This window comes from Pinus tabuliformis, chromosome 2_1 (genome assembly GCF_031772625.1).
Source record: "Pinus tabuliformis cultivar Carrire ecotype Pingquan chromosome 2_1, CPIR1, whole genome shotgun sequence".
In the NCBI taxonomy this organism is placed as follows: domain Eukaryota; kingdom Viridiplantae; phylum Streptophyta; class Pinopsida; order Pinales; family Pinaceae; genus Pinus; species Pinus tabuliformis.
In genome coordinates, this window is record NC_142299.1 from 728247270 (window position 1) to 728269321 (window position 22052).

The window sequence follows — 22052 nt, forward strand, 5'->3', positions numbered from 1 at the left end:
AACAAAATTCTTTAACTACTTGCTATTTATGAAAGCCGCATTAAAATAGATATTCCATTTATGCATCCATTTGTTGTTTTGTCTTATCCATATTTTCTTTCTTTTACATAACTTCAATGAAAACTGCCCTATTTCACTCCATTTATCTCATTAAAAAAAACCAAAAATTTTGTCTGAACTTACTCTTACTGATACTCATGTATATGGTTTTAATACGTTATCTCATAAGAAACCAAACATTTTGAAACATTTTGTCAGAACTTGCTCATGCTCCTGTATATTTGTTCTTATTAAGAGCTACTTTCTTTAGTTGACATCTGGAACTATATCTGCGGGGTCCACTCCAGCAGCAACCAACATCAACACTGAATAATCAGGTTATTAGTTGCTGTCCTGAGTTGTTTAAATCTTATATAAATATATATTTCGTTGAATATACATATGGCTCATCTTCAATTGATTCTGTAGTGCAGCACTATTTGTATTACTGACGCACAAGGATGAATTAACTGATTTAACAATGAATTCAGTTTCTAATTATGTGCCACTGGAACTAATGGGAAATTCATTCCGTTTCTTCTGCGCTTTGAGGTAGGCAGCTCGATATGTCATGACCTTTTATTTTCAATATTAATGTAATTTCTTTGCTTTCATTTACATGACATATTAGACGCCATTCATACACGGAATACAACATTCTGTATGCATGTTTAATTGCCATAAGGAGTTTTGATTGTGTTATGCTTTGTTAGAGTTTCATGGGTTTACTATAATTATGATTTTAAGGTTTGAGTGTTTTAATTCAAAGTTTAAATGGAAAAGGCACAATTAATACAGTTTTATTTTTTCATAATTCTCTTTATATGTGTATAATTTATATTTTTTTTATAATTTTTTATATGTGCATAATAAGATTCCATTTAGAATTTAATACACTGAACACAACATTTTGATGTACGAATAGAAGGAAATTTGATTAGGTTGGCCTGTTTAAGAATTTGTATATTTTTATTATAATAATAATTATAATTTTAAAGGTATTTTTATTATAATAATAATGTATAAATATAAATGTGCAAATATAAAAGGTATAATTAGTATTTTAATATTATAGGTTTATATATTAATATTATTTTAGTTATGCAAACAATATTGGTTTGTTTTTTGATATTATTATTAAAAACACATGAGTAGAATCACATAATCTTATCTCGAAATAGTGGTTAGGAGACTTAATGAATCTTAAATGTATAATTTGGTTTGTTACTCAATCATTATAGGGTTCATCTTCTAATTTTTCCTTGATAGATTAATTTCTAATACTACAAGGCCAATTTCATTAACTTTTATAAGGCTACTTTCTTTAGATTTTCTAGATAAACTTGATACTTATGGTTGTCAATTGGGTTTAGCCTTTGCAATGGTGAAAATGAGTGTTATCCTCCCCACCCAAGTTCAATTTTCACAAGTAACATGTTGAGCTCTTAACGAGTATAGTGTTGTAATGGCCTTAAGCCTTGTGTCGACAAAGCTTTGGGCTTCTATAAAATGTAGTGATACCATCATCATAAAAAAAAGAGATTGATTTTATGATACTTGTTGCTTAATTAATTGTGTGAATATTATTCCTCTATATTATAATTGTTATAAGATGGTGTAGGAGTTTATTTTGGTAGCTAAGTTCAAGTGGTGAGTTAGATAAAAACATGGTTTTGACCAACAACTTAGCAATGGTCTTCGTGGGGATCCCAATATTGATGGTTGGACCTTTGACTGACTTTGCTATGCAAGACCAATTAGAATATTGTATTTGATTACTTTGTTCAATGTGTAGGACAAAAACCATTTAGTTAACTTAATTTATGGGAAGATCCATTGATTTATTTTACCTTCATGTTTATTAGTGAGCACACTCCTTTACCCTTGACCTCAATTTTAATTTTTTGAGTTTTTCCATCCTTTGATATTTCTGAATTTGTAAATTGTTCTACACTATTTTTCTCCTTTTTTTTTCTTTTTTTAATTTGTAAACGTTTTACACCATTTATATCACATTAATTTGTGATAGTCTATTGGTTTCTCATGGAACATAGAATTGATTTTTTTTGTTTTTCACACTATTGGTTTCTCATGGAACATAGAATTGATTTTTCTTGTTTTTCACACAATAGAAAGTGGTTTTTGCTAAAACTTGAGATCCATCCGTTGCCACATTTTTCTTTCCATTTTCCAATAAATTAGGCACATTTATTTTTAATTTAAGGGTATTTTTCCTTGTCTTGAGCTAACTCATGTTCTGAATCATTTCCACCCTTTGGGGACTTCTAATTTACTTTTTCTTACATTTTCATTATTGTTCATGGAGCTCTTACTCCTTTTTTGGAACTTTTTCTCCTCCCTTTTGATTTATATACTTTTGTAGTTTAATTGGTCATCCATAGTCCCTCCACTTTGCTTCATTGCTTTATTTTGTAGTTTTAGGAGTGAAGGAGTGGTGTGGGGACCTCCATGGCTTCCATCATAACAATTTTGCACAAGGATCCATATTATCCACCATTTACTTAAGGTCATGTCCATTGTTTGTTTCTCTAACGAAGAGAACCCTTTATTTATGGAGGTTCAATTAGGGTTCTTACCCTCATTTCTTGTTTGTGGTTTGAAACCTAGCATCCTTGCACCATGCTAATGCTCCTGCCAAGCGCCAACAATTTCCGACACATTTACTTCATTTTAGTTCTCTTATTTCCTTCTCCTTCTCTTGTCCTTAGTCTCCATCCACCATATCCTATAGGTCATATCCATTGTTTGTTTCCATAATAAAGAGAATACTTTCATCCCCTTATTTGTGTTGTTTAATTAGGGTTTCTAACCCTCATCCCCTTGTTCGTGGTTTGAAACCTTATCGTTCACTTTCTCCTATTTCCTTTTCCTTCCATTGGTCTTAGTCTCCATGTCTTGGAGCTATAAGCAACATGTGATGAGAACTGAGAAGACAACATTTCCATTAAGCAGACAAAGGAGGAGGACTAGTGCATTAAAATCTGGCATCCTTGCATCATTTCTATGCTCCTCTTACCCCCTTCCTACTTTGGGTTGCATCATCTCTTGCCTACACATATACTTCATTCACTTTCTCCTATTTCATTTTCCATCTCACTGCCTTTGTTTCAATGTCTTGGAGGTGGGAACAACATGGAGTGAGAAGACTATATTTCCAGCAAGCATCCTAGAAAAGAGGATTAATGCGTTATGAGTTGGGGCATCCATAATTTTCAATTGTAAGGGAACTTTATGGATACCCTCTCTTTGTTTTTCTTCATCTTAAATCTAGGTTTTTATTTATACTATTTTACTTTTCATGCCATATCATTTCACTTTATTTGCAATATTATGGAGTCGGGGAGACTCACCCTTGTTTCCCCTCTCCATGAAAAATACAAGTGCACAATAGGTCCCTACCCCTTTTGTTTATTTTACTCATTGTGTGCCTATGTTTGGATTACTTACTACTTGTTACAATCTAGATTCTTATCCAACTCATAGCCAACCCTCTCTTCCTTAACTCCTCATAGCTTAATAATTTTTATTTTGCAAATGGAAATCAATTAACATGTAGGAAACAACATAGCTATCTATCTCACTAGATACGGTGGGTTGAAGAACTATTTTTTTTGGGGGGCGGGAGAGTATCACTCTTTTAATTTCATGCACTAGTCCAAACAAGCTAAAGGAACCATTTTATCTTCTTTTGTAATGGCACATGGAAAACATATGAAGCATGAAGCTAACTCCTTTCGATCAAGCATAAATCTATCAATCTAGATCAACAAACCCTCTCTTCTTGGTATATATTTTCTCTTTCCCATTCTTAGTCTTAGTTATATCCTATGGGACTCAAACTAGCTCTTAGTCATTTCACTCATTTGAGGTGTGACAAGCAATTTGGTTCCCAAAATATTTGTTACTTTTATGGTTTTTGGTGGCTTCATCATGGCCCAACACCAAGTCCCAAGCTAGTTCATACCTTTGATGGTTTCTTGTGGTTTGAACACACAATTCATGGGTTGTATTTACATTTTTATAGAAAGGATTCCTTCTTTGCTCCCTTTTTTGAGTGCAAGTATTCTTTTACCCACTTCCCTCCTCTTTCCCTTCCTAGTTCCTTCAGTCTCCCTTTTCATCATTGGTTTGTTGAATTTTGTAGCTATGGCCAGTTTTCATAATTAATATTTTAGCCTTTTGACTATGTACGACATGTTATTCATGTCATTTTTAATTTAGCCCTTGAAATACAATTAATATAAGACATGTTCTTCAAGTCGGTTACAAAAGAGAAATTCTGAATTTTCAAATTTGAATTTTTGGCTCCAAATAAGGTCAAGTCGGCTCTCCTTAAAGTCAAGTCAGCCCTCGACAGAGGGATGCCCATTTGGCCAAGCATAATCACTATATATAAGACGTTCGACCTCCTTTTGGGAAATTAAGATTACACAAGACAAAAGACGTTTTCTGGGCATCTAAATGAAGAAGAAGATAAGGAGGACAAAGATATCTCCTGCATTCTCTCTCTTTTGAACTCACATGTGTGAGTTTCTAAGGGTTTTCTGGGCAACAGTTTTTGGTCAGTAGTAGGGCGAAGTTTCTGGGCAATTCTGGGACACTGAACTTTAGCATATACAGATTAGACTAGGCCAAGTTGATTGGGCATTTTTGTGACTTGACCTAAGGGCATTTTGACTGGGATTGACCATAGTGACATTACTAGTCTATTTGACCTTGTTCTTGGCTAGAAGAATTAGATGTATCTTTGTTGAATTGAATAATTTCTCTAAGGAAAAGTTTGTTGGGGTTTTCCCCCTTGTGGGTTTTCCAAAGGTAAGCTCGTGTGTCCTTTGTTTGTTGTCTCTTTGTGTTCTTACTGGTATTTTGTTTCTACTATTGAGATCTTCTATGTATTCGATTTATGATGAAATTGAATTCAATAAAATATTAATGTAAGAAATCATAAGAAGTAATTATTAGTTAGAAGATCCTATGAAAAATCAACATGGCCGCCTCCTTATCTCTCAGTTAGGCGTTTTCCATGAACATTCACCTATCTCCTTGAGCCTCCCTTAATCCTCTCTCAAGTATACGATGAATTCTCTTGGAAAATAATCCCTATTATTCCTTGTCTTTTGAGAACTCTATCTTCCTCATACCTCCATTAGGCGGTCCAAATTTCTTGTGGCAACCTTGTTCTTGTAGTTAGAATCGTCATTATCTAAATAATTTTCATGGGTTGCTTCCACCTTTGATTTTTTTTATCAGTTCCTTTTTATTGATCTCTTAGACCTTACGATGTAGGTTTTACTACAAGCCCTCTCTTGGCCTTTCTCTTTTAAGTGCTCTTTCTTTCCCCTTGAATTGCTCTCTGTTTAGACTTTTCACTTTTGCAAGTGAACCCTTTGTTACAACCAAATTTTCCCTCTTAATTTTCTTTATTTTACACATATTTTTGGGAATGGATCAACTTGGTAGCTTTCTAAGTCCGTTTTATTGTAGTGGTGGATAGTTTTCTCTTGAATCTTCTACTAGTGATCTTGTATTCTCCTATCAATAGTTGTCTTGCATCTTCTTGAGTATGTGTTGATTTTTCTTAGAAGTTAGTGCTTATTGTTCTTTGGCTTTCGGGGGATATATTTCCCCATACCTCCCTTAGGTGGTCCACATTTCTTGTGCCATCCCTCTTTTGTAGTTGGCCATTGCTGTAGAAATTTTGCTCTCTACACATCTTGTAGAGAAACTGTAGATTAGACTGATTATGCAATGTACTAAAGCAAAATACTTAATCTTCTTCTATAATCAAACTTACATAAGCTTAATCAATTTTGAGCAAGATCAAATAGAACACATATAACAAAGAAGAAGATTCAATCACACATGAAACATAGAAGAATACTCTGGGGAAAGCCTCAGCTAAAAACCCCGCTATTTGTATTATCATATAAGTGGAAATATCTTAGGATTACACAAAGCTTTAGCTCACAAGCTATCCAGCTCTCAGTACAATCCCTCACTACAGCTCATAGATAGAATAGACAACACGTATGCCTTCCTTCAGTCCTCCAAGCCTCCTATTTCCTTTCGCAGTTTCTCCTGGGTCCTCTAGCTGCAACCTGTGTGATTCTCACCTCACACACAACACTGACCTCTGAAATAACTGCGCAATCTTGAAGGAGATAATTCCTTTTGCATGGATGAGTTTCCTTTATAGGAAAGTTCCTCCAACTGATAGAACAATGTCCCTGTCTTTAATTTCAGTCTTTCTCTGAACTGACATGCATTGGTTATTTATGAGAGAATATTCAGTTATTTGGAGAACACTAGTTGCATGCATGCATGCATTAACTGACTGAACTCACAATTAGTTATTCCAATTGTTTGGAACTAATTTAACTAGACTTAACTCAGCTAACTGAGCTAACTAATTACAACTCAAATACAACTCATCCTTATCTTCTTAATTAAGGGATAACTTTTTCAATCAAAGGGATAATTGTTGCATGTCTTCACAAAGACTTCATGTTTGAATTTCTCCAACTAATTAACTCAAGGTGAATTAATTAATTATTTTTCAAACAGCTAGTGAGACTAAATTCGAATTTTAATTTTCAATTTTGATTCAAGGACAAATCAAAATTGGAATATATCTCGAAATGCTATTTTTAGCATTTCTATTTTTTGCTATTTCCAACAGAGTTGGAGTATATCCTGAAATTCTATTTATATAAATGCTATTTTTAGCATTTATTGTTGCTATTTTCAACACTCCCTCTCAACAAGAAAGACATTCAACTCGTACCCGATCCTGAACCTTTGGAATGTTCTGCATGCAACACTTCTCTCAAGTGTTGTTTCTCCAGCAACTCCAGAAACAAAAAATATCCAACCTGAATCAGTATGATGCATCTGTCATCAAAGTCTCTAACTGCTATTGTCTTTGTCGAGTGATTGCTCTAGCCTCTGTCACTTTGATCTCTGACTGCATCAATCACACTGATTCCTCCTACTGCATCCACGCTGTCGCTGGTCCTATCTCCCAACACTGCATCCACACTACACCTCCTCTCATCATGTTGCATCGTGCTGCCCAATGCTGCACTGCAACTCAATTACTGAGAAGTAAGTATCTGATCTAATTATTGAATTTAGGCTTCTGTGATCCATATCAATTTAGAGAAGAATCTTCGGCGAAAATCACACAGAGATAATTTTTTGTCAACTGACTTCCCTGTTGGGCTAGAAACACCCTCTGATGTTGAAGCTCCATCTGCCGCTCCATCCGCGTCTTTTCTACCCACTCAGCAAGTCCTGCTACTCCTCGTCGGGGCTCCCGTAGCAAGGTCTAATCAAAGAGGCTGGGTACCTCAAAGATCCTGCCCCTATTGCAGCCTTCTTGGGACTATCTCTTCACATCGCCCCACCTCACACCTGGAGGTATCATTGCATGTGATCCCTCTGCCCACTTGGCTCGAAATTTCCCCCTACTGGAGGTCTCTGCATGAGTGGATGCCTCCACTCGATCTCCTCTCGGCTTCTCCAGTTGTGGCTGCTCCACAACCTCCTGAAACTACTTCACCAATTGTGGCTCCTCCACAATTGTCTGAGACTTCTTCTGAGGCTGCATGTTGAGAGGTAATATATTCTCGCTTTCAACCACCAAGTCTCCAACATTTGCCTTGCTCCTCAAGGTTTTGCATGCATCTTGAATGTAAGGCTCTGAGTTATTTTGCCAGAAATGTAAAGCTCTAAAACATAATATGTGTTTTCTTCAAATCTGTTTGTAGCTTAAATGACTTAACCAACATTCATATAACTAAATTACTCAGTTTGGTATGGAGTACCTACCTGATTCCTGCGGTTGATGATGCCTCAAGCTACTCCCGCTTCTATTACCAAAAGACAGAAACCACCCAACCAAACTGAGCATAACCTCGATACTCAGTCCAGTAAGCTTTTCAATTGAAGCAGACTGTTCCCCCGTGCCCAGAAACCTCATAACAAGGCTCTCCTTCTGTTGGTAACTCCGGTTTATAAATTTCGCCCCTCTTCAGTATGTCTCTTCCCTTGGTTCTTTCTTCTGCTCCTGATGCCCCTCCAAAATTGTTCCCTGCCCCCTATATGTTATTTCTTGGCGGTGGGTGCCCCCTCCACCAGCAACCCAACGCTTCTCCTTATGGTGACACCCTTACCATGTCACGTGATATGTATTTTATTTTTAAAGGTATATTGATACGTATTATGGGTTTTGGTTTAATATTCTTTTTTATTTGTTTTTAATATAAAGGTCCTAGGTTCATACTAGGTACCTTATCTTTAATATATATATATTTTTTTCATCTTATAATCATTTTATTAATTTATTAATATTCTAAGATATATTATGATATAACCATCTTTTAAGATTAGCTTAATTTTTAACATCTATCTCATTATAATTATTTTTATGTTATACATTTTAAATTTATATCATTGTTATTTGCCCATTAATCATGATGCATTAAGCAATATGGATGTTGATGGGTGAATATAACTTCTATTTGAAGGAATGTCGTTATATTTTATACTTATAGTTAATTTAGTATATAAATATTAGTGCGTTACATGCGATACATGCATATGTAGCTATCATATGCATGCTAATATTCTTGTGTTCTCTATATTATAGATAGGTCGTTACATACACCCCCCCTTCTGAAAACTTCGTCCCGAAGTTGGAGTTTTTATCTTATATGAATACTTATGATAGCAATTACTACATTCTTCTTAGGATTTTGTATCGAGGTTAAATTATCACTTAATGTGAGGACACTATAAAATTGGTGTTTTGAATACTTCTAGCTTTATAGCTTTAATGATCATGCCTTACTTCAATCAGGTTCCCAAGCTATTACAAAATCATCCTATCCTTCCTAATCTCTTCCACCCCCATCCTATCCGTCCTCTACTAGAGTATGCCATGGCGTCAGTTATACTGACCTAACCATTCATAAACTCTAAGGATGGAAGCGTCGACTATACCGACCTGATTCCCAGAGGGCATTCGACAGTCATCATCACACGTCTAGGGGAGTGTGATTCACATAGTCCTTTGATGACTCTAGGGTTCGGAGGATAAACGGTGGGCAACACCTCCACCCCTCCCAGTAGAATCAGGGTTAATACCCTATCATGGAATCTCTTTGAGCCTTAATTGTTCTGAAGTTTCTGTCATCACGTGGTCATTTTGGTAACGGATATTATCTGCAATCATAAACACTTGTCCATGCATTTATAAAATGTGCATTAACATATTCAAAAACAAATAGCTTATGTATAATTCATACATGTCAACTACAGTATAACATACTTTGCCATATTCTATTCATGTCATTAGCTTTCATATTAAAATGTAATCATTCTTTGATTTCTATCTCATCAATCATATTGATATGCATAAATGAAACAAAATTTTAATATCTTAATTCCCACCAGAAGCAAAATTACTCAAATATGTAAACTTTACTTTGATACCTATAATTTAGTAAGATCAATAACATATTCCGTCTTGGTATCCACGTACTAGTGGGATTAAACAGATAACATATCATAAAAAAAATTCACGTTTATATGTGATCATTCCAAAATGGTTCAGAGTCTCTAATTTAAAGTAAAGTAAATATATACAAAACATGGTTTAAAGTTCTTCAAAATTGACACAAGTTGGGGTATTTTTGACATATGATTTTCGTATCTTCCCAAGTAGCCGATCCAGGACTATACTTGTCCCACTGGACCTTAACTTGGTCTACCAGACGATTCCTGAGCTGTCGAACCCTATGTTCTAGTATACGTAATGGTTCGACCGATATGATTTCTTCGTCCGATACCTGCAGTTCCTTCCATTGAAGGTTATGAGATTGGTCAGCTATGTAATGCCTTAATACAGATACAAAAAATACATTATGAAATTTATGCAAGTGAGGTGGCAGTGCAAGACGATAGGCGACAGGTCCAACTCTTTCCATGACTTTAAATGGTCCAATAAATCGGGGTGATAACTTTGTCCCTTTTCCGAATCGAATAATACTTTTATTCGGTTTGATGCAGATGAAAACCTGATCCCCTACCTCATACTTCCTATCAGTTCTGTGAGTATCAGCATAACTCTTTTGTCTATCCTGTGCTTCTTTTAACCGTTGTCTAATTTGTTTTACTTGCTCTTCCATTTGTTGGATTAATTCTGGCCCTACTATCACTCAATCTTCTAATTTGTCCCAACTTAACAGTGTTTTGCAAGGTCTGTTGTATAATGCTTCAAATGGAGGCATTCCGATTGAACTGTGATAACTGTTATTGTATGCAAATTCGACTAAGGATAAATACTTTTCCCAGTGCGATTGCTGATCCATAACATACATCCTCAACATATCTTCAAGTACTTGATTTACCCTTTTTGTTTGCCCATCAGTTTCAAGATGATAAGTTGTGCTTAAATTTAATTGAGTTCCTAAGGCTGACTGCATGCAAGTCCAGAATCTTGAAGTAAACCATGAATCTCTATATGATATAATCTTCTTAGGTACTCCATGAAATCTGATAATTTCATTTATGAATATTCGAGCTATGTCAGCAACTTCGTAAGTATCTCTTACAGGAATGAAGTGGACGCTTTTCGTTAATTTATCCACTACTACCGGAATGACATTGTGTCTTTGAGAAGTAAGAGGTAGCCCAATGATAAAATCCATAGAAATGATCCCCCATTTGGTCACAGGAATGTCGTGAGGTTGTAAGAGACCCGCTGGATGACAATGATCTGCTTTTACTTGTTGACATTCCAAACATCTTGCAACGAATTGAACGATATCACGTTTCATGCCCGACCAGAAGAAGAGTTTCTTGGTATATGTATACATTTTCTTTACTCCAGGATGTGCACAATATACTGCTCTGTGAGCTTTCTTAAGAATGGTGTTTCGAAGATCCCTATTATCAGGAATATACATCCTTCCATGAAATCGTAAGATTCCATCATCTTCTAGTTCATATTCTTCAAACTTAGATTCTTTTGGCTTTTTATTTGCAAGACTAGATCTTACCTTTAAATATCAGCTATCTTTTATGAGATTTTCTAGTATTTGTTTCCTTAAGTCTGCTTTGATAGGTATGAGGGAGAATGTCTGGGGTCTTCTGCTTAAAGCATCTACCACTACATTTTATTTTCCTTTAATATATGATATTCCAAAGTCATATTCACTTCGGAATTCACTCCATCGTCTTTGTCTGGCATTTAAGTCTCTTTGGGTGAACAAATATTGTAGACTTTGATGGTCACTTTTAAGTGTAAAACTTCGCCCCACTAGATAGTGTCTCCAAATCTTTAAAGTTAGTACTACGACGGCTAACTCTAAATCATGAGTAGCGTAAAGTTCTTCATGATGCTTTAACTTTCTTGAGACATATGCTATTACTCCTCTATCTTGCATTAACACTGCACCTAGCCCATGTTTGGATGCATCAGTACATACTGTAAAATTTTTGTCCATATCAGGGACTTTTAAGATTGGTGCACTTGCACTGGTCAGTGGTCTTTTGAGTTCAGAGAATGATCTATTACATTCCTTAGTCCATTCATACTTAATACCTTTACGCAGGAGGGTTGTAATCGGCTTTGCAATTTTGGAGAATCCTTTCACAAATCTTCGGTAGTAATCGGCTAAACCCATAAAGCTTCGTACTTCATGTGTGTTTTTCGGTATTGGCCATTCCATGATTGCTTTTACCTTCTCTGGGTCTACTGAGATCCCTTCATTTGATATGATATGACCTAAGTAATGAATCTTTTCCTGAAAGAACAAACACTTGCATAGTTTTCCATAAAATTGGTGTTTTCTGAGGCAGGATAACACTATCCGTAAATGGTTTTCATGCTCTTTCTCATTCTTGGAATAGATGAGTATATCATCTAAAAAGACTTGTACAAATTGATCAAGATATTTGCGGAAAACATTGTTCATAAGATTCATAAATACTTCTGGTGCATTTGTTAATCCAAATGGTACCACAGTAAATTCATAATGTCCAAAGCGTGTTCGGAATGCAGTCTTAAAAATATCGCTTTCAGAAATCCTTAGCTGATGATAGCCTGATTGAAGATCAATTTTTGAAAAGACAACAGCTCCTTTCATTTGATCGAAGAGATCATCAATTCGAGGCATAGGATATCTCGATTCAAGTCTCGATAATCTATGCATAATCTTAAGGATCCATCTTTCTTCTTGACAAAAATTACAGGAGCACCCCAAGGTGATACACTGGGTCGAATATGTCCTATATCCAGTAGTTCCTTCAATTGAATTTGTAATTCTTGAAGTTCCGGAGCTATCATTCTATAAGGTGTTTTAGAAATTGGTTGAGTACCAGGTTTCAATTCTATTGTGAGATTTAGCTCTCTTTCAGGGGGTAATCCTGGTAGTTCCTTTGGAAATACATCTGGAAATTTGGCTAACACCAGATATTGTTCTAAGGATGGTCCTTTTTCCTTACTTTTTGAATTACATATGCCTGACAACCTTTTCTTAAGCAACGCTTCATTTTCATTGTTGATATGTAGCGTAAAGATACTCTTCTCTTGATATCTTAAATTTGGATTGCTTCTCCTTCATCATTTATACCTAGAATTCTTTTCCCATAACAGTGTACCCAAGCTTGATGAATTTCTAGCCAATCAATACCTATGACAAGATCATAAGTCCCTAAGGTTGTGACAGAAACTTTCAATTTAGTTGAACAGACCCTTAGTGTTGGGTTGTGTTATATTCTTTCCACGTAGTTAATAGGGGGTTTGAAGGACACCCGTAACCCCACTTTATGGGGTCCGGGGCAGCGCCCCAGAAAATTTTGGTTTTGGACCATATGTTAGGTTGGGCGGACCCACCTATGGTTTTGTGCATGATTTTCGCACATGTTTTTTGGACGCAATGGTTTTCGGTCCATGGTATTGGACGCGATGGTTTTCGGTCCATGGTATTGGATGCTTCGGCATGTATAAATATGTATTGTAACATTGAAAGGAACATAATGAAAAATCAAGCTGGTAGTCCCGGTTTTGGGATCCAGGGAAAAATCTCTGTGCATATGTGTTTTATGGGTTATTCTCTCGCATTGTTTATTTTCTTTGTTTAAGAATTCGTATGCAGGTAATTTCTGTATAGGGTTAAAACCTACATTTGGTATCAGAGCTGTTTTGGCTTCAAGGGGACGCCTTTGTTGCTGAGGGGTTTCGCTCGGGCCTGTGGTAGACCCTGTTCAGTGGGAGATCTGCGACATCGATTCTGGTGGTGAAAGAAGATGGCGAGCAGTGGAAAGATAGAGATTGAGAAGTTCAATGGTCAGAATTTTGAGTTGTGGAAACTCAAGATGGAGGATCTGTTGGTGGATAAAGATCAGTGGATCGCGGTAGATCCGGGTACTAAACCATCGGGAGTGACCGATGAAGAATGGAAGAAGTTGGATCGGAAGGCAAAGAGCACAATACGATTGTGTGTCTCGGATTCAGTATTGCTGAATGTATCAGGGGAAGCTACGGCAAAGGCTTTGTGGGAAAAGTTAGGGACTTTGTACCAATCTAAGTCTCTGGTGAATAAACTGTTCCTGCGGAAAAAGCTGTATAACCTGAGGATGAAAGATGGAGACTCGGTGACAGAGCATCTGAATGCGTTTAATACTGTGGTAAGTCAGTTATTATCTGTTGATATTAAAATTTCAGATGAAGATAAGTGCATCAGTCTGTTGTGTTCTCTACCAGATTCGTGGGATAGTCTGGTTATTGCAATAGGTAGCAATGCAACTGCTTTGCAGTTTGATGAAATAGTCTCAGCCTTGCTGACGGAGGAGATGAGACGGAAAAATATGGACAACCAGAATGGTGATGCTTTGTTTGTACGAGAACGGTCCCAGAACAGAAACAAAAATTAGTCATCGAGTGGGAGATCTAAATCTAGAGGGAGATCTAAATCTCCAGGAAAACCTACAAAGGTGGTGTGCTGGAAATGCGGAAAGGAAGGGCACTTCAGAAGGGATTGTAAATCCAGGAAAACCTACAAAGGTGGTGTGCTGGAAATGCGGAAAGGAAGGACACTTCAGAAGGGATTGTAAATCTAAAGCTCCTGATAAAGGAAAGGGATCTGATGATGCTCCTTCTGCAGAGGCGAAAACCACCTCAGATGAAGGTGGGGATGTGTACCTGGCTTCTTCAAGTACACATGTGGATCATGAGGCATGGTTGATTGACTCAGGTGCATCCTTTCACTTCACTCCCCATAGAGAGTGGTTCTGCGAGTATATGGTGGTGATGTCTTCTTAGGAGATGATAGGAAGGCTAGAATCATTGGTTGGGGAAAAGTAAAGTTGAAGTTGCAAGGTGGAAGGGTTAGAACACTTCCGAGTGTTCTACATATTCCTGCATTGGCCAGAAATCTGATTTCTGTAAGCAAGTTGGATGATGCAGGTGTAAAGACGGTGTTCGGGAAAGATACCTGCAAGATGGTTCGAGGAGCACTGATATTAATGCGGGGAGTTCGGATTAGAACTCTGTACAAGCTGCAAGGTAGCACTGTTGTTGATGGGTGCAATAGTTCTATGGTTCCTGAAAATGGAGTAGAGAATCTAGTGGTCTCTGGAGAGAAGACCATGTTGTGGCATCAAAGGCTTGGACATATTGGAGAGAAGGGCCTTCAAATACTTCATGGTAAAGGTATGGTAGAAGGTATGAATAATAGCTCTCTGGATTTTGATTTCTGTGAAAATTGTGTGTATGGGAAGCAGAATCGGGTGAGTTTCCCCTCTGGTGGTAAGAGGACGAAACAGATATTAGAGCTTGTGCACAGTGATGTGTTTGGACCTGTGAAGGTTCCATCACTGGGTAAGTCTGTGTACTATGTATCATTCATAGATGACTTCTCAAGGAATACATGGATATATTTTCTTAAGAAGAAATCTGAAGTCTTTGATAGGTTTAAAGAATTTAAGGCTCTGGTGGAAAATTAGACAGAGAAGAAGATAACGGTGCTGAGGACAGATAATGGTGGAGAATTTTGCCGCAAGGAATTTGAAGAATTTTGTAAGAAGTGTGGTATAGCACGGCAGAAGACTACTACATATACACCTCAACAAAATGGAGTTGCAGAAAGAATGAACAAGACGTTGATGGAAAGGGCAAGAAGCATGCTCAGTGGTGCCGGGTTAGGACATGAATTCTGGGCAGAGGCGGTGGATACTGCATGTTACCTGATCAACAGATCACCTTCATCAGCGTTGGAGGATAAGACTCCACAAGAAGTATGGACTGGTAAGAAACCCTCTCTTTCACATCTAAGGGTATTTGGATGTGATGCATATGTACATGTTTCAAAGGAGAAACGAACCAAGTTGGATAGTAAATCTGAAAAGTGCATCTTTATTGGGTATAAGGATGGTTTAAAGGGTTATAAGCTTTGGAACCTAGTCACACGGAAGGTTGTGTACAACCGAGATGTGTTGTTCAGAGAGGTAAAAGATGTTATTCAACATGAAGTCCAACGAAAGGAACCTGAGAAGATAGAGTTTGAGCCAAAGGAGGAAGAATCAGACTCTGCAGCAGAGGAGGAATCAGAAGATGAAGAGCCACAAACTCCGGCTGTGAGAAGATCAGTTCGAGAAAGAAGGTAGCCAGAAAGGTATAGTCCATCTGCTTTCAGTTCAAATTTTGCTTTGTCTGTTACTGATAACGATCCCAGAACTGTGAAGGAAGCAGTGGATTCAAAGGATGGAAAACTCTGGAAACAGGCCATGGTCGATGAAATGGCATCTTTGCACAAAAATGAGGCTTGGGATCTGGTGGAGTTGCTGGCTGGAAGGAAACCCATTGGCAGCAAATGGGTGTTCAAGAAGAAGACAAATGCAGAAGGAAAGGTGGAGAAATACAAAGCTCGGTTGGTAGCAAAAGGTTATTCCCAGGTGCCGGGAATTGATTTTGGTGATATTTTTTCTCCTGTTGCCAAGGTAACTTCTATTAGATTACTTTTATCTGTTGCTGCTGCTTTTGATTTTGAGGTAGAACAGATGGATGTGAAGACAACATTTCTTCACGGGGATTTGGAAGAGGAAATCTACATGAAGCAACCTGAAGGCTTTGCGGTGAAGGGTAAGAAAGAACTGGTATGCAAGTTAAAGAAGTCTCTGTATGGGTTAAAACAGTCACCAAGGATGTGGTATCAGAAATTTGATACATTTATACGGGGACTTGGCTTTGCCAGAAGCAAAGCAGATCATTGTGTGTATTTTAAATTAATTGGTGACCGTATTATTTATCTGGTCTTGTATGTGGATGATATGTTGCTGGTTGGAAATGACAGAAATTATCCAGGATTTGAAGACCCAATTGTCCTCCAAATTCGACATGAAAGATCTTGGTGCTGCAAACTATATTTTGGGCATGGAAATTAAAAGAGATCGGTCAAAGAGGAAGCTCTGGTTAAACCACAGGAAGTATGTCGAGACAATACTCCAGAGGTTTAATATGCAGGATAGTAAACCGGTGAAGGTTCCTATTCCTGTAGGTGTGAGGTTATCTGCTGAACAGTGTCCCAAGACACAAGAAGAGGAAGAGGACATGTCCCGTGTTCCATATGCAAGTGCAGTGGGTAGCCTGATGTATGCAATGGTCTGTACTAGACCAGACATTGCACATGCAGTGGGAGTATTGAGTAGGTTTATGTTAAAACCTGGGAAGGAGCACTGGACAGCAGTGAAGCGGGTTTTAAAGTATTTGCGTGGCACTAGTGATTATGGTTTGTGCTACCAAGGAAGACCAGGATTGGACAGAGTGTTGGATATTCATGGCTTTGTTGATGCAGACTGGGCTGGAGATCTAGATCAGAGAAGATCTACAAGTGGGTATGTGTTTAACCTATTTGGAGTTGCAGTCAGTTGGATGAGTAAGAAACAATCTTTAGTGGCACTATCAACTACAGAGGCAGAATACATGGCAGCCACTCATGCAAGCAAGGAAGCAGTTTGGTTGCAGAGATTGTGTTCAAGTATGGGGTTAGTACAAGGAGCTATAAGAATAGACTGTGACAGCCAAAGTGCAATTTTCTTGGCAAAGAACCCTGCTTATCATTCAAAGGCAAAGCACATTGATGTTCAGTATCACTTTGTGAGGGATATGATAGAAGACAGAAAGGTGTTGCTGGTAAAGGTGGACACTTTGAAGAATACTGCAGATGCATTGACAAAATCTGTGAGCTCTGAGAAGTTCTCTTGGTGTAGAGAAGCAATGGGAATCTCAGGGCTGAAAAAATGACTAAGCTCCCCTGTGGCCCCCTGTGGAAAGAAAACAACAAGTGGGAGATTGTTGGGTTGTGTTATATTCTTTCCACGTAGTTAATAGGGGGTTTTGGACCATATGTTAGGTTGGGCGGACCCACCTATGGTTTTGTGCATGATTTTCGCACATGTTTTTTGGACGCGATGGTTTTCGGTCCATGGTATTGGACGCGATGGTTTTTGGTCCATGGTATTGGATGCTTCGGCATGTATAAATATGTATTGTAACATTGAAAGGAACATAATGAAAAATCAAGCTGGTAGTCCCAGTTTTGGGATCCAGGGAAAAATCTCTGTGCATATGTGTTTTATGGGTTATGCTCTCGCATTGTTTATTTTCTTTGTTTAAGAATTCGTATGCAGGTAATTTCTGTACAGGGTTAAAACCTACACTTAGGTTAATTTTGCATTGATCCACACTTAAGTCTACGGATTGGAGTTCTCCTCAGGCCATTTCTACCTGTCTGTAATCATTTTGTCTGCGCGCTGCCAACCCATATTTGTTTAATGCATATGACGAAATGAAACTATCTGTGGCACTAGTATCAATTAAGATTTTGAGTTTTATACCATTAATAATACCTGAAGATTCCACTATAGTGGATTGATGTGTTGCTTGATTGTTGTTGACTAATGCATGAATTCTATGATTGCCTTGGGTATTTGGTATTGGTTCCTTTACAGTCCTATGCAATATATTTGATGAAGTTTCTGGACAATCACATTGAAAATGTGGTCCTCCACATCCCCAACAATTAACCTGGGTCAGTCCTCTTGAATCATTTTGTGAGTTTCTAGATAAAGAGCTTCGCCCTCTCATACTGATTCCTCTCGAATTTCTTCCTCTATTAGTAGTACCATGAGATTTCCATGGACTTGTGTTTGATGGTTCAGCGGCTATAGTATTTACTGCCATGGGAGCTCTTGTTCCTACATTTCTTGGGGTAAATCTATTACCATAAGGTGGTCTTGAGTTACCTCCCCTGGAGAAATTTCGGGGAGTCTTTCCTGAAAATCCTGATTGTGGAGGTTCTGCTGGGCCAACATCCTTTTTGATTCCTAGATGTTCTTTTGCATAGCGGCCACATTCTACTGCCTCGGTTACTGATGATGGTTTCCACATCCTAACCAAGGCCCTGATGTGAGGATTTAACCCAAATATGAAGCGTTCAACTTGACGTTCATCAGAATGTAAGTAGTGAATGTATTTCACAAGCTCCATAAACCTTATCTCGTATTCCTCCATTGTTTTATTACCTTGCACTAATGTATGAACGGCTTCGGCTTGTTGTTCTTGAAAATATGGAGGTAAATACTTCGCACGGAATCTTTCCTCGAACAATTCCCAAGGAACATTATCTGTTGTGAGGTGTAGTTGTTTTTCCAGATTTCCCCACCAAATCAAGGCACTTTCCTTTAATTGAAATACAACAATTTTTGTTTTTGCAGAAGAAGAGTATTCTCTTAATTTAAAACATCTATTCATTCCTTCTAACCATGCCTCAGCACGTTCTCCAGCTCGACCTCCTGAAAATTCTGGGAGTTTAATTTTCTGAAGCTCCTTAGAAATATCTTCCTTTGATCTTTTATACTCAAAATTCTTTGGTTCTGCTGAATTGGTTGCTAAGGGTTGAGGTTCTTCTTTGGTCTTAGCCATTGTTGACCCTTTTAATGTTTCCAATAAGGCTTCTAATGAGTGCATTATCACGGTCAACTCTGGTGCTGGAGCGATTGGTGTTGATGATGGTCTTGATGGAGGCGATGATGATGGTGGTGGCGATGGAGATGGTGATGACAACGGTGCCGGCATTAGTAACGGGGATGCTGCCCGATCACGTCGTTGTCGTTGGTATGTCCTTACCATCGTAATGTTTCCTGTATACATAATAAGATTTGTAAAAAATTTGAGGTATACATTCGGATTTAACATATAATTTTTTGCAATTTCACATTTACAAACGGGTATAGTTTTTTTCTATTTGTATCTGCTAGGCAGATCTTATTGGTATCGGGGTCAAGGAAGGTGGTCTTGTGACCTCCTTCTCCTAATGCAGGGAATCCTATCTTAATGCATAATAATACTTATTTTAATGCATGAGTCATTATAGACCTTGGTTTTTTTTTGTTTTTTGTTTTTGTTTGTTTGTTTTTTTTTTTTTTAAACATTAAACTAAGAGAACATTGAGTATTTGAATATAATCATTTTATTGTTAGAGGCCAACTTAGTCTATTTTCTCTTTATAGTAAACAATATACATAATATCACTACTTTACATAATCTAAAAAAATAATAATAACTAAAGTTCTTTACTGATTAATCTAACAATATTTTTCTTCATTAAAATGAATAATTTTCGTAAATGGAATGTGGCCCATTAAATTATAATTCATCAAATATAATTCTTCATTATTATAAATTCATCAAATATATTATATATTACGATATATAATATATATCGTGTATAGTTTATATGATAACCACGTATTTAACATGTTTCGGATTCTGTTCAGCGGGCTTACGCTCCTTAATAAAAATATGTTGCAAAGATAGAAATCCATAGAAGGCTTGCTAATATTTGAATGGTTGTTGAATAATCGAAGTTCTTATGTAGGTGTATGTGATAGCGTGATAACGAGGTTTGGTCTAAGGTCCATTTTTAGACTCTGGTCCGAAAAAGGTGTGGCCATGTGGGTTAATGGCAGTGCCCGATGGATTGTGTGGAGGTGGTTGGGTTCCAACCAGGCCTGTTCCATTTTAATACAAATGTGGGCATGTTTTGATATGGTTTCGTGTGGAGTGTAGCGTTTTATATAATGATTTTTTTGGAAGGTTGGTGGTTCAAACCTGTTATAGACATTTTTGTGCCTTACAACTCCAAGCATGAAATGTCCATAAACCAAGGGCTCCTAAGTCCCTAAAAGTGTTGTTCTAACCCCTAAAGGAACAAGGTCAACAGATTACAGCTTCTCCCAGAGGTTTTCCACCAGAAACTGCTCAAAATAAGTCAAAACAGGATCATTTCAGCTGCTCCACTGGCTAGGTGCATTGCATTGCACCTAAATACACTGGCTGGGTGCGTTGCAATGCACCTAAATACACTGTGAGGGTTCGTTGGGCGAGAAATGACAAATGGCAGTGTCATTCCGCGAGGTGGAAAGACAATGGAAGCTTCCAGAATCTTCTCCTGTAACACTTGCCTCACTGAATTCGACCAAGGATGAGTAAGAGGCTTTCAGTCTCCAAGTGGAAGCAAGAACTGACAGAGAGAAGACACTAATCAAATCACAAGCTGACTCATCCTCCTTACACATATCTATATATGGATCCCTCATCCCAGAGATCTAGAGGTTGGAATTTCGCATATTGTAAGGAATAGCTGTTGGTTTTGAGGCAAACATCAAAGTATTGGGTGATCTATGCTTTGTTGGAGGTGAAGATGGGCTTCTTTGCTGGGAGGTTGATGCTGGGTCAGGAACCATCGATTGTAACTCCTCCTGGATCTTTTCTTGTTTATCAATAAAAACTATTTGAGCTTTTCCTCCATGCTTTTGTATCATTGATGCTTGTTACGTTTGTATGGTTAACTTAAATCTGATCCTAAGTTGTTTATGAATATAGATCCATGTCTTTGTATAGTGTTCTTCTTCTGTGATCTTATAGGTACTTGGTGAAGCTGGGCAAGTAAGGGAGCAGGTAGTTGGAGACTGTCAAAGAAGAGAGGGATTGGATCAAAGGATTAGCGCAAGACACAGGTTGGTTCTTTCTATTCCTCTCTATCTATAGTTCATAAAGGAAATACAAAAGTAGTTTTTCTCTATTTGTTTCTAAGGCAGCTGTCACACCTTAGTGGGATAGAGCAGTTCTAAATAGACACTTTTCCCGGTAAAGACTTAAGGCACAACATTTATAGGTCTAGGCTAGAGACGTATTCCGGCGTCGTAAAGCCTGGTAACTGTTGTCCTCACTGATGGTTGGGTGATTCCTCCACTTTGAGACGATAAGTGCCAGTACGGACTTGTGCTCCCACGTATCGTCGAGTATATTTTGGGAGACCCCTACAGGCTTAAATCCTTTATCCATAGGAAGCCGTGTCTGCCGCCCTATCGATCGCAATGCACTGAACACAGCATTCGGGAAGATTGACTGCCGTACCGTAAAAAGTATTCTGCAGTTTTGCGATTGGTTTGGTACTCCCTCTACCTAGACTTCCAGAGCAGTCTGTTTCGTTCCTTTTCAGACTCCTTAACGGAAAAGGTCTATCTGAGCACTTGTCACTTCAGGCTCATTAAAAATCGAAGGAGACTAGAGTCATCTTTTGTTTTTTCTCGACTCTTAAAAACTGAAAAAACAAGTTGTGTCAAAGCGTCTAAAATTTATTTTAAACGGAATAATCATCACCTTTCCCTCGTTGGTCTTCGAAGTTAGTCTCCCTTCATCGCAAGTTCTTGTAGAATCGTTAGGAAATCTTTTGGATAGACTACATATGTCTGAACAACCGTCGACATCTAGGACTGTGTCATAGAACCTCCTGCTGCTACTCCAACAATGTTCGCCGGTATACCATCTGTCCCGGCAAGTTATCAACAACAAGCCGGAGTCCAATCAGGGACTGTTTCGACGACATGGTCTGTTCCTATTTCTTCATCCAGATTATCATCTG

The 22052-nt window shown here is 37.8% G+C and overlaps 1 long non-coding RNA gene across 1 annotated transcript in view; it reads left to right on the top strand.

Annotated features, from left to right (window-relative positions):
* Positions 1-256: 256 nt before the first annotated feature.
* The window catches only part of LOC149202660 (uncharacterized), a 148749-nt gene continuing 126953 nt past the window's right edge, over positions 257-22052 (top strand). The window contains exons 1-2 of the long non-coding RNA XR_016253558.1: positions 257-377; positions 474-591. This is a non-coding gene — a long non-coding RNA (uncharacterized LOC149202660). The remainder of the gene's footprint in view (positions 378-473; positions 592-22052) is intronic.